Source organism: Notechis scutatus, chromosome 2 (assembly GCF_049901735.1).
Source record: "Notechis scutatus isolate UNSWTSFEM ecotype Mainland chromosome 2, rNotScu1.2, whole genome shotgun sequence".
NCBI lineage: Eukaryota > Metazoa > Chordata > Lepidosauria > Squamata > Elapidae > Notechis > Notechis scutatus.
The window spans coordinates 154,570,399-154,583,271 of NC_142010.1; positions in this window are offsets into that span (position 1 = coordinate 154,570,399).

The following is a 12,873-nucleotide window of genomic DNA, read 5'->3' on the forward strand; positions in this document are numbered from 1 at the left end:
CGTTCACCCATTCAGAATGGGAAGGAAGAAAATGTTTCCAAACAACTAAGTATTGGAGTCGACCTCTTTGTTTCCTAGAATCCAAGATTTCTTTAACTTCAAAATGTTGCTCACCTTCAATTAGCAAAGGCACGGGGGGATCGACCTGAGTCGGTCTCAGGTCAGAGGTATGTTCAGGTTTTAACAAACTAACATGGAAGACAGGGTGGATCTGTCAGAGGGTTTTTGGTAATTGCAGTTGGACTGCTACAGGATTCACAATTCATTCAATTGGAAAAGGTCCAACATACTTAGGTCCAAGCTTTTTTGACTTTTCAGTAGTCTGCAAATATCTGGTGGATAGGAAGACTTTGTCACCCATTTGATATGGTTTTTGTGGAGTTCTCCTTTTATCTGCAAATTTTTTATGAGCTTGATGAGCATCATATAATGCTTTACGAGTAACTGGCCAGGTAAGCTGGATTTGGGTTATCCACTCATTCAGTGACTGAATGTTAGGATTCTCCTATGGAAGCTTGGGTATAGGTACAAAGTCTTGTCCCAAAGCTACTTTAAATGGAGTAAACCCAGTACTACTATGTACCAAATTGTTATATGTCACCTCAGCGAATGGCAATACGTCAGCCCAATCATCTTGCTGATAATTTATATAACATCTAAGATAGTGTTCCAATAGAGTTAGTTCTCTCACAAACCCCATTGGTTTGTGGGTGGTGGGCAGAGCTTAAGCCCTGGGCAGAGCCCAATAACTTCAGGAACTCCTTCCAAAAGTTTGAGGTAAATTGGACACCCCTATCTAAGATTATGCGTTCAGGAACACCATGTAACCTGTAGATATGTAAAATAAACAGTTTTGCCAAGGTTTTCACACATGGGATCTCTGCACAGGGTATGAAGTGTATCTGTTTAGAAAACAAATCTGTTACTACCGAAATAACTGTATTTCCCCCCACTTTCAGGTAATTCAACTATAAAATCCATAGAAATTTCTTTCCATGGGGCAGTTGGCTGTGGCTATTCTGTCTCAGTATTTTTCCATAAGACAAATCCTGCTCAGCACGTATACCTCTCAGAGCAAAGTTCACCAAGCTGACAGGAAAAAGGAGCTGATAAGATTAGTTTCACAGAGGTCTGTGTCAGATAAAAGATGTGTATTCGGTAAAACATGTTTATCAGTCACAAAGTTCGTTACTTGTATCACGTAGCCTGGTCTCAAAGATAAAGTTTGTAACTTCTTTGTCTTTCTGCAATCCCCCTCACCCCCCCCCTCTTTTATTCAGTACAATAAAAGAGGACAGCGCAGAGCAAGCTGGCAGCCTGAACATTCCATCTGTCTCAGGCTCAGCCGGGACAATTCCATCTGCCCCAGGCAATGCGCTGCCTCACCTAAAGAAATCTTCGTCTTGTGTTCTTTTTTCTTTCTGCTTTGCAATCACTCTTGCGAGAGTCCCGCAATCACTCTGGATAGGGTCCTGCTTTTGCCAAACTTCGCCCTTGCGAGGGCTTCTCTGTATCTCACTCTTGCGAGGGCTCCACTAAATTGCTTTCTGAGAGGAATTCAGCAAGCAAACCAGGAGATCGAAACAACAGACCGGTCGCTCGACGCGACAGCTGGGGGCTCGTCCGGGATCCCTTGATTCGTCCGGGATCTCTTCGACTTTCTGGTTCCAAGGTGTGACTTCTGGCTAGAGGTGCATCGCCTTCACTCCCATTGCTACACACCTGGCATAGGTTTCGTACGAATCGTAAGTAATGGGCTCCTCACTTTCTCAAGTTTCGTCAGGGCACAGGGACGAACTTTATAATTTAGTGAAGAAGGCTAATTCCTTTCAGAAAATTAATGGTACAACTGTGTACCCAATTTCGAAGAAATCTTTAAATAAATTTATAATTTATATTGAGGCACACTGTCCAGCCTATCCATCTGCTGGAACTCTTAGCCATTCTCAATGGGAAAAATTAGGAAAATATTTACATGAAATTCCCAGAGCTCCCATGGATATACTTATCTCTTGGAGAGCAATAATGGCTGCTTTAACAATTGTTTATTCATCTTCTAGTCTTCCTGAAAATTCTCTTTCTCCTGTTTCCTCTGATTCCCCTTCTTCTCATTCAAAAACTTCCAAGCCTCTTGCAGCTCATCTTGATACAAATTCTTCCTTACCACCTCCTTATCCTGACACTTCTTCCCCTCCTCCCCCTCCTCCCTACAACCCACCTCACATTCCTGATGTTAACCCTATCAACTCCACTGATTCTCCTGCCTCCTTGCCTGTTCGTAATACCTTTCAGAAGGCACTGATTAAAGGATTCTTTTCTCTGACATCTTCTCAACTTGCTGCTTGGCATAATGACTATCGCTTAGCAGTTCAATCTGTTGCAACAGCTGGCCTTCCTCAAGCTGTTACCCTGGACCATCTTCTTTGTCAGGGAGCCATCCCGTACTCCACAGGATGAGATTCAGATGGGGGCAGGGGGTTATCCCATCATGAGAAAGGTCCTTCTCAACCTTCTTTGTCTTTTAACAAAATTCTTCAAGGACCCCACAGATTTTTCATTCTTATTCTCAGTGTGTTCCATCTTAGAACAAATCATTTAACTGTCTTTTATAACTTCTCTGTTGTGTCTGTTCAACCTGTGGGGCCGTGATCTTATGTCTCAACTTAACACAAAACTCATTATTGATTAATGGAATCTTTTGCTAAAACTCTACCATGTGTCAATACTATGTAAATAATGTCTTGCTACTCTATTGTTCTGCTTTTCCACAATTTCTGATGTACTTGAGAAGACAAGAGTGGGAAGCTAAGATTGTTTATTGCACGTAGATTTGATGATAAAGATGAAGGAAGGAAATGGAAGTAGGAAGGAGAGAGATGGTTTGTGGATGTGTTGTTTGGAGGAAGGAAAGAGGCTTTGACAAATTGAGAAGGATGTGTATGTCTGTGAATGCAATGAGGGAATTCTGGATGTTTGTTTGAAAGTAAACAAGAAAGTAGCAAAGAAAAAAGAAATGAGAGGGCGACCCCTAGTGGGCTGCTCTTTTCAGAGAACATAGATTGATTCCACCAAAATATCAGAGAAAGGGAGGGGCAATACCAGCCCATCGCTTTTCTGAGTAAAACTCTCTGTCTCTGTCTTCTCAACCCACCTTGGTTCAACTTCAGCAATATCTGGGTACCATAAACTGGGCCCGACCTTTCCTGTCTTTAACCACCTTCTCTTGCTATTCTTTCCACTCATCAACTACTGACTGCAATAATTGTTCAAATATCAAATACAAAAAATCCTCATATCTTGGAATGGTTACATCTACCACACACTCCAAAAACATCTATTTTTACTAGAGCAGCGCAAATGGCTTCTCTTATAGAAAAAGGGCGTAAGAGAACCAAAGCCCTGATGGGAATAGATATTTTTACATTGTATATTCCTTTTAAGATTACTCAATGGGAACCTCTTTTTCAGACTTCCACAACACTGCAGGATGCGTTGGAAGATTGGTGTGGCCAAGTGTCGTGCCACCTTCCCTCTGATTCACGATTGCAGGTGTTGAGGACAGTTCCTTTTGTTTTACAATCACCTTTTGTCCAACAGCCATTGAAGGAAGGCTTAACTGTCTTTACTGATGGTTCAAAAAAAAATATTGGAGCATGTACATGGTATGAAAATGCTCAATGGCATAAACGCTTAACTACTTCACAAACATCAGCACAACAAGCTGAATTAGCTGCTTTCCTATTGGCGTTGTCTCTTTTTTCACAACAATCTTTAAATGTAATATCTGATAGCATGTATGTTACTCAGATGGTTGCTCATATTTTTGATGCATATATTTCTCCTGTTACTCCTCCCTCTCTAATGAAACTTTTTTTACAGCTTCAGACACTGCTGAAAAAGCGAGAAAAACTTTTATTTGTAGCCCATATCAGAAGTCATCAGCAATTGCCTGGATTCCTAGCAGAAGGCAATCATATGGCAGATGAGGCTTGTAAAATTATGGCCTCCTCTCCCCTTCTCCAACAGCCTTCACCTGGGGAGAGTCATGATTATTTTCATCAAAACAGGAAAGCCCTAGTGCGACAATTTGGAATTACATATCAAGAAGCCACAGCAATAATTCAACAATGTCCAACATGTAGCTTGCAGGCCAAAGGTATCCCTGAAGGCGTTAATCCTAGGGGTACTCAAGCCTGTGATACATGGCAAATGGATGTCACTCATTATCCTCCCTTTGCTCCCTGGAAATACATTCATGTATCAGTAGATACATATTCAGGGTTTATTATAGCAACATTGCAAAGAGGAGAGGCTACAAAAAATGTTATTAATCACTGTATTCGATCATTCGTAACGTTGGGATGTCCAAAAATTCTCAAAACAGATAATGGTCCTGCTTATGTCAGTTCTCCCTTTGCTGAGTTTTGTCATAAGTGGGCCATCACTCATAAGTTTGGCTTACCCTTCAACAGCCAAGGGCAAGCGATTGTGGAGAGATCGCACCTAACTTTGAAACAAGCCCTTGATCGGCATTTGGGGAAAAAGGCTCAGGCCCCCGAACCTCCCGACGTTGCAAAATATCTTAAATGTTTGTCTGTACACTCTTAACTTTCTCAATCTTACTGGCTCTCCTCCCTCCACAGCGGCTTCTCGCCACTTCACCAAGCCAGTAGTTCCCTCTTCCCGTCCTCTTGTTTATTTCAGACAGCTTCCAGATCCTGCGTGGAAAGGTCCTGCACAGCTCATCACCTGGGGAAAAGGTTACGCTGCTGTCCAACTTCCTGATCGAGTGCTTTGGGTTCCTGCTCGCTGTGTCAGACCTTACCATGGCAAACCTGACTCTAACTCTAATCTTTCTTCTGATATCAATACTTCCTGTCTTTTCTCAATTTAAGGCATCTCCTGATGCTATTTTTGCTTTCCTTGCTGACACTGTTACCTTTATTTTTAAAGATAATCTTCTTTCTGCATGTAATTATGTTTTCCAACACAACGGTAGTTTTCTTTCTCCTACTTCTGACATAACTATTTATTATTACTATTCTCCTTGTTTAATATTTTTAACTATACGTGTCACTCCACTTACTATAGGTTCTTATTCTTGCTTAGGATTTTTCCACAATCACACCTATTTCAATCACACTGTTCTATTGCTTTCCACTTCTTCAGTGGCATCTACTCCACTATCTTCTGTTTTACTTACGTTGCCATCTCAAGCTAATTCTGAGACAATTTTTCCTGGAGACAAACTACAATGGCATCTTCGCTGCTGCTTTCCACCCTGTGATGTCACCAACTGCATATTGCATCATTCATCTTCCTGGGTTCCTGATCGCTACAAACCACCTGTCGTGCGAAGACGTCACCTCATCCATGATGACACTCATCGCAAGACTACAGCTCTCATTCGAGCTCGCCATCTTGGGTATCCTGCCTTCATTGCTGACAACTCCATCTCTAAGCAGTCTGCATCTCATGTTGTTTCAAGATTTGGCTATCATCGCATTCCTCGAAGCATACAATCATCTTCTACAAATGAACATCAACCTCAAACTTATACATGGACTATCCTTGACTTTCAAGGAAAAATTTTAAATACCACCACTAACTATACTCGATGGCCATGGTTTCCTCAGCTTTTCATGGATTTTGCTGAAATGGGGACAGGAGTAGAAAAATTTGCAGACAAAAAACTACAAGCTGACACATGGGACAAGCAAGGCTCCTGTTCTCCAGCACCTGCTGACAACTTTAGACTATATTTTTGTCCTGCTCATAGTACTGGTACTTCTCGTTCTGCCTGCGGTGGGGTAGTTGACAGATATTGTAAAAAATGGAGTTGTGTATCCACAGGTCATATCTGGTGGGAAGCACCTACCAAAAATGACTATATTCATATTACCCGTGCTCAAGCACATCTTCCCTGCTCTCAATGGCCTTGTTGTGGACAGAGAATAAATCCACTCAGAATCACTTTTACTGCAAAAGGAAAGACACTTACAAAAAAACAATGGATGGTTGGGTTCACTTGGGGAGGACGTCAGTGGGATGGTCAAGGAGATGAAGGGAATATTTTTACAATTCGTCTCTCAATATCCATGTCTAATTATGATGTTGGTCCCAATCCTAATTTGAAATCAAACTTTCTACAAAAACACAATATTCAGGTGAATCCATTAGTACAGTTGGTTAATTCTTCTTACACATTGCTAGCAACTACACTTAATGATTCATCTAAAACTGATAGTTTGAATACACTTGACAATGAAGTTAACAATACTCAAAAATCAGTTAGCTTTCTCACATCCATCATTGAATCAAAAGATCTTGTCAAAAAAACCTTTGCTGGAATGGTACTCTGACCAAGAGTCAGAGGAAGAAATAGACACTAATAACTCCTTTTCTTCCAAAGAAGTTTTGTTAACTCTGCCAAGCCATGATTTGGGGGATGAGGACTTTTCCTCGTATGAGTTGGTTCTGCAAGGCACCAACAAACTGAAGGGTTTGTTGCCACCTTATAGGACTACTCAAGAGGAGAAAGGACTCTACCTAGAATCTTGAGCACAAAAAATAAAGAAAAGGAGGAATTGTGGCTATTCTGTCTCAGTATTTTTCCATAAGACAAATCCTGCTCAGCACGTATACCTCTCAGAGCAAAGTTCACCAAGCTGACAGGAAAAAGGAGCTGATAAGATTAGTTTCACAGAGGTCTGTGTCAGATAAAAGATGTGTATTCGGTAAAACATGTTTATCAGTCACAAAGTTCGTTACTTGTATCACGTAGCCTGGTCTCAAAGATAAAGTTTGTAACTTCTTTGTCTTCCTGCAATCCCCCTCACCCCCCCTCTTTTATTCAGTACAATAAAAGAGGACAGCGCAGAGCAAGCTGGCAGCCTGAACATTCCATCTGTCTCAGGCTCAGCCGGGACAATTCCATCTGCCCCAGGCAATGCGCTGCCTCACCTAAAGAAATCTTCGTCTTGTGTTCTTTTTTCTTTCTGCTTTGCAATCACTCTTGCGAGAGTCCCGCAATCACTCTGGATAGGGTCCTGCTTTTGCCAAACTTCGCCCTTGCGAGGGCTTCTCTGTATCTCACTCTTGCGAGGGCTCCACTAAATTGCTTTCTGAGAGGAATTCAGCAAGCAAACCAGGAGATCGAAACAACAGACTGGTCGCTCGACGCGACAGTTGGCCTAGCTACATTTTGTAGCAAGCCCGCTGGTTTACCAGGTGGCCGTTTGGCTGAGGCACAGATAGGACAACTAGCCACATAAGCCTCTATGTCTTTTTTCAAGGTAGGCCACCAGAATTGCCTTTTAACAAAGTGTAAAGTTTTCACAAATCCAAAATGTCTAGCAACTTTAGAGTCGTGAGCTTGCTGTAATATTTGGTTTCTCAACTTTTCTGGAACATATAATTTGGCCCCCACCCATGCCAATCCATCTTTAACTGTACAGTTATTTGAGTGAGTCAAGAACCAATCATCAAGTTTCAGAGCTTCTTTGAATTGGGAAGATAAATCATTTGGTAATTCAACTTCCTTCTTTTTCTGGGCTCTGGTAATCACTGGAGCTGCCAACTGCTTGGTGGGGACAATAGGCCAAACCACTTCTGGGCAGGCACTATTACATTGAGGTAATCTAGATAAAGCATCTGCCATGAAGTTCTTCCCCCCTGGAATGTACTTCAATGAAAAATTAAAGCATTTGAAGTACTGTGCCCAGCGAATTTGCTTGGGAGACAGTTTACGAGGCGTTTTTAAAGCTTCCAAATTTTTATGATCCGTCCACACCTCAAAAGGGTGTTTTGCCCCTTCTAGAAAATGCCTCCAGGTTAACAGAGCCCAGCGAACTGCAAAAGCTTCTTTTTCCCAGATGGCCCATCTTCTTTCAGTCTCAGTTAGTTTGCACACGGTTGCAGAGTCCCTGTCTCATTTGCTTGTAGTAACACCGCCCCAACTGCTACATTGCTCACATCAGCTTGGATTACAAAAGTGGCATCCATGTCCGGGTGCTTGAGGACCAGCTCAGCAGCGAACAGTCGTTTCAGCTCCTCAAAAGCAGCTTGGCACTCCATGGACCACTCTTTGGTTTCAATTCCCCTTTGGTTTTCAGGAGATTTATAATAGGCAGTGCAATCTTCGCAAAATCAGGGATAAACTGACAGTAAAAATTAGCAAATCCCAAGAAACTTTGCAGTTGTTTCCTGGTGCAGGGAGGGGCCTATTCCAAAACAGCACGAACTTTCCCCAGATCCATTTCTATGCCATCATGTGATATGCGATAGCCTAAATAGTCAATTTTCTCCTGGTGGAATTTACATTTGGATAACTTCATGTACAGTTCAGCAGTTCGAAGTTTTTCCAGAACTGAACGCACTAGTTTTACATGTTCATCATGAGTCTCTGTATAGATAAGAATATCATCAAGATAAACCAACACCCCCTTGTATAAATGTTCATGCAATACCTGATTTATCATTTGCGTGAATACTGCAGGGGGCCCCTGTAGGCTGAACAGAAGAACGTTGAATTGGAAACACCCCATTGGGCAGTTAAAAGCAGTTTTCCATTCATCCCCTTCCTTAATTCAAATTCGGTAGTAAGCTTCTCTCAGGTTGAGTTTTGTAAAAAAAATTCCCTTTGGCTAAGTGGGCCAACATATCCATCAAGTGGAGGGGGGTACACGTTCTCTACCGAAATGGCGTTGAGGTTTCTATAGTCAACACACAAATGCAGAGAGCCATCTTTCTTCTCACGGAATAATACTGGGGCTGCTACCCGGGGTCTAGCAGGTTTGATGAAACCATGTTCCAAATTTTTATCGATAAATGACTACAGCTCTTCTAGCTCCCGTGGTGTCATCGAGTACAGTTTCGGTTTTGGGAGTTTCACTCCTGGCAAAATTTCAATACTGCAATCTGTTGAGCGATGTGGTGGGAGTTCGTCTGAGGCCTTCTCACTGAATACCTCCTTTAAGTCCCAATATTCCTCTGGAATTTTCTCCTCCCCCCTCAGATTCTCGGTGCCCGTGGAGGCCAGTTCTGTGGGATTCTCAGGTTTCGGTTGAGATTGCCCCTCCCCTTCTGGGGGTTGGTCAGTATGTATGTGCAATGATCTCCTCCTCCAGTTGATGTGGGGTTCCATTTCTGGAGCCAAGGCAAACCCAGTATTAGGGGACGCACCATCCCAGGAGCCACAATAAAACACAAAGTCTCTCTATGCTTCCCCATCATCATTTCTACTGGTTCCGTTATGAAATGTGCAGGGCTGCCCCCAGCTACCGAAGTTGGCAAAAGGCTATGGGCATTTTTAAAGTCTTTAGCCTTAAGCCCATTTTCTCTACTACCTCTGAGCTGATTATGCACCTTGTGCACCCAAAGTCTAACAAGGCCAACATCTCCCCTTTGGCTCCTGACGTGGGTACCCTTAATCTCACTGGAATGGTCATAGGGCCCTGGTTTGGACTTACCAGTGAGTCGTCTTCCGATTTGGATTCACTCTCTTCAGAAATGGTTGGAGTTCCCAGCTTCTCTCCTTTCGGAGGGGCAATCTCTACAACCTCCTCCGCTTTAAGCGCCATTTTGCGAGGCTTTGCTGGAGGTTTTTCAAGTTTTCTTCCTCCTCCTAGAGCCCCCTTTGGCTCCAGCTTGGCATGGCAGTCTGCAGCCCGGTGACCTTCCTTCCCACATTGGAAGCATGCAGTGGTCTTGGGTTTTGCCGTCATCCCTCCCTTTTGAGGTTTTAAGGCTTCTCAAAGGCTGGTAGGGGAGGACTTGCTCCAACCAAGGCCCCCCGGCATCTGTTTCGGGTCAATTTCCACCTCTGCTGCCAGCATGTACCACAGCTGCAGCTCACTGGGGTCTCTTCTGGCAATACAGCTTTGATAAACATCTTCATTCAAACCATCTTTAAAAGCTTCTATCAGGGCTCCCTGGGACCAGCCTCGAATATGGCAAGCCAGCTCTCTAAATTCCTGGCTGTAATCGGCCACTGATCTCCGCCCCGATTTATGGTTTTCATCCTAATTCTAGCCTTACGTTCAGCTAGTGGATCTTCAAATCTGGGACGCAGCGCTGTCATGAACAGGTCATAATTCAGCAGTTGGGGGGCATTATCATTATACAAAGTCACCATCCACTTTGCAGTGGTTCCCTCCAGAGCCCTGGTCACACATCTAACTTTGGCTGCTTCTGAGGAAAAATCCTGCCCATATTCCTCCATATGGCTCCAGACTTGTGCCAGGAAGAATCCTAACTCCTTGGGATCTCCTCCATATTTTACTTCCAATGGAGGCACCTTTGGAGTTCTACACCTTCTGGCAATTACTCCCCCTGCCGGGGACCCCTGGGCTGCTGCTGCCTGTTGCGCTAGCCCAGGTTGATTTATGGGGGTGGCTGCTCTGATTCTTCTGGCTGGGGCTGCCTCCCCCTCCTCTCCCTCATACCTTTGATCAGTCTGAGTTTCCCCGACAGCTTCATTTAGAAGATGCAGGGCTTGAGTTAGTAAAAAATTACTTCTTTCCTTCTCTTGCCATGGCTCCTCTCTTCCACGCCGACGGGTAGTGGTCACTCCTGGAGGCTTTTCCTCAGGATCCTTCCAGCCGACTCCCAAGGACCATTTGGGCTTTACAGCTGGTTTTTCACCAAGACTTAATTCTGCTAATAAGTTGGCTTCCCCTGGCACCTCTAACAACAGGGAATCTGGTCCTCCATTCGCTCCCAGGTCTTCTTGGTCACTGGCTGGATTAGACATTATGTTCAAACCCCCTCGGAAGAATGTTTGTTAATTCTTTGGGTAAACAGAGATTCAGAATAATGTCAGATGGTGCTCCATTCAAAATCCAAGAAAGAAATACTCAGACTCCATTAATTAGAAAAAAGATAGATTTTACTGGAAATTAAGTGGTAGCAACAAAAGAATTCTGGATCTGAGAAAATGAGCGCGTAAATCACCTATACAAAGTGATGGCAATGTTTCCACCCCCAATAGTTCAAATGGTTCATCCAGTTAAAAGTTGTGTATAGCATCATGTGGGCATCTCCAGGTGGTGATGAGGCCTCTGTCCATTGACCTTGGCATATTTTGATAAAGAGTTGTGGTTGCGCATAGCATAGAAGCCTAAGCAAGAAACTTCCCCCCCAACTTATACAGTTCTGTTTTGTGAAACCTCCAGCTCACTTCCCATAATCATGTCCCCCCTCCTCCCCGTTGCTTATGACAGCTGAAAGATGCAAAGCAAAGGAAGAAAATCTTGAAGGCTGACACTCAGGGTTTAATACAAAGCAGATACAGTGTAATAGTGGAATGACAGGCCTGAGTAGTGCGGTGGCCTAGTGCTGAAGACGCTTGTCTTCCACTCAGAAGGTTGATAGTTCAATCCTAGGTCACGGCGGATGTTTTTCTCCTAGGTTGCAAACTCCATGCAGGCGTCAGAAACGGCATCCAGCCAGTAAATGCTCAGCTCCATCCAGTCACCCAGACTCTACCCCAAATTAAGGGATTACAAGAAGTCATCATAAAAAAGAAGTGGAATGACAGGACCATTTCCCTGCTCCTACTTGCCTCCCAAATAGAACCCAGAAGGATTTGAAAACTGGAATTTGTGGCTTAAATAAAAGAAAGGAAGGAAGGGAAGACAATTCCTAAATGAAATTCTGCTTATGGATCAATTCCTTCTGATTCTGATCTATAGAATTTATTTTCAAATTTATTCAGCTCAGCTATTAATGACTATTAATGTGCAGCATCCAGGAAGGAGCCTAGAAATGATGGACAGAGTCCTGCAGTCAGGGCCACTCTTTCCTGCTGTAGTGCCATAAATGGCGGATGTTTTTCCTACCAGCTGGTGATGTGCTGAAGAGGGAGGGCAGCAAAGAGAAGGAACACATCTCTCACTTGTCTATCATGGGCTGCTCTTAAATAACCAGGACAATATTGTTCAACTTCTGCCATGGTGTTGAAACACAGCCTGGCATTTGCAGCAAACTGCCTGGACAATTGAGTCATTCAAATATAAACTATGGGCTGCTAAGTGGGACCAAAAGTTACAGTCTTATGTTGCTGGTGCTTAGAAGACTGAAATGGTTTCTCCTTCATTTTGGAGGACAACTAAAAGTGCTGCTGCCTTTCTTCAAACCTCTGTCCAGCGTAGGAACAGGTATTTGCCTCTGTAATAGTCTGCCATGAAAGAAGATATTGGACATCTGTCTTCAAAGTACCCTGAAACCTGAAGCAAATTGGGTGCACATTCAGAGCAGCAGCATCCTACATGTGGATCATCCCTTTTGGAAATTTCCTGGGCCTAAACATCTTGCTGTTTTCCTCTTCTTTTAAATATTCTCAAGTTCTTTAGGAGTTTTGTCCTCTCTCAAATGGATGTTATGGTGCTTTTCAAATATCATATCTTTAAACTGATGTATATTGGGCATGGAGTTTTATTATAATATGGTAAAAATCACTCTGGAAAATACTGTAGATTGTAAAAGATGGGATATATGTGTAACACTAAATTGTTCTTAATTTTTCTCTAACCTGCTAGAGAATCATAGCACAACATTTTACTATCCAAGCAAGGAGGATGGGCTCCTGAGTACACTGTGTCAGAAAAATATCTGCCATTGCATGGAAGGTAAAGTGTTAACCTGGCAAAGCAGGTGTTTTCTCCCGAGATAGAAATTCCCCAGGTCAAGAGCTTGTTTGCAGTCTTTGCATCATTCTCATATTTACTTGGGAAGTTCTTACCTCCTGCTTGGTTAGATAGTAATGAAAAACCTTCAGAGGAAAGAATTTCTTGCAGTAACCCCAATTTGTCCAGAGGTGGTATTCAGCAGGTTCTGACCAGTTCTGGAGAGCCGGTAGTGGAAATTTTGAGT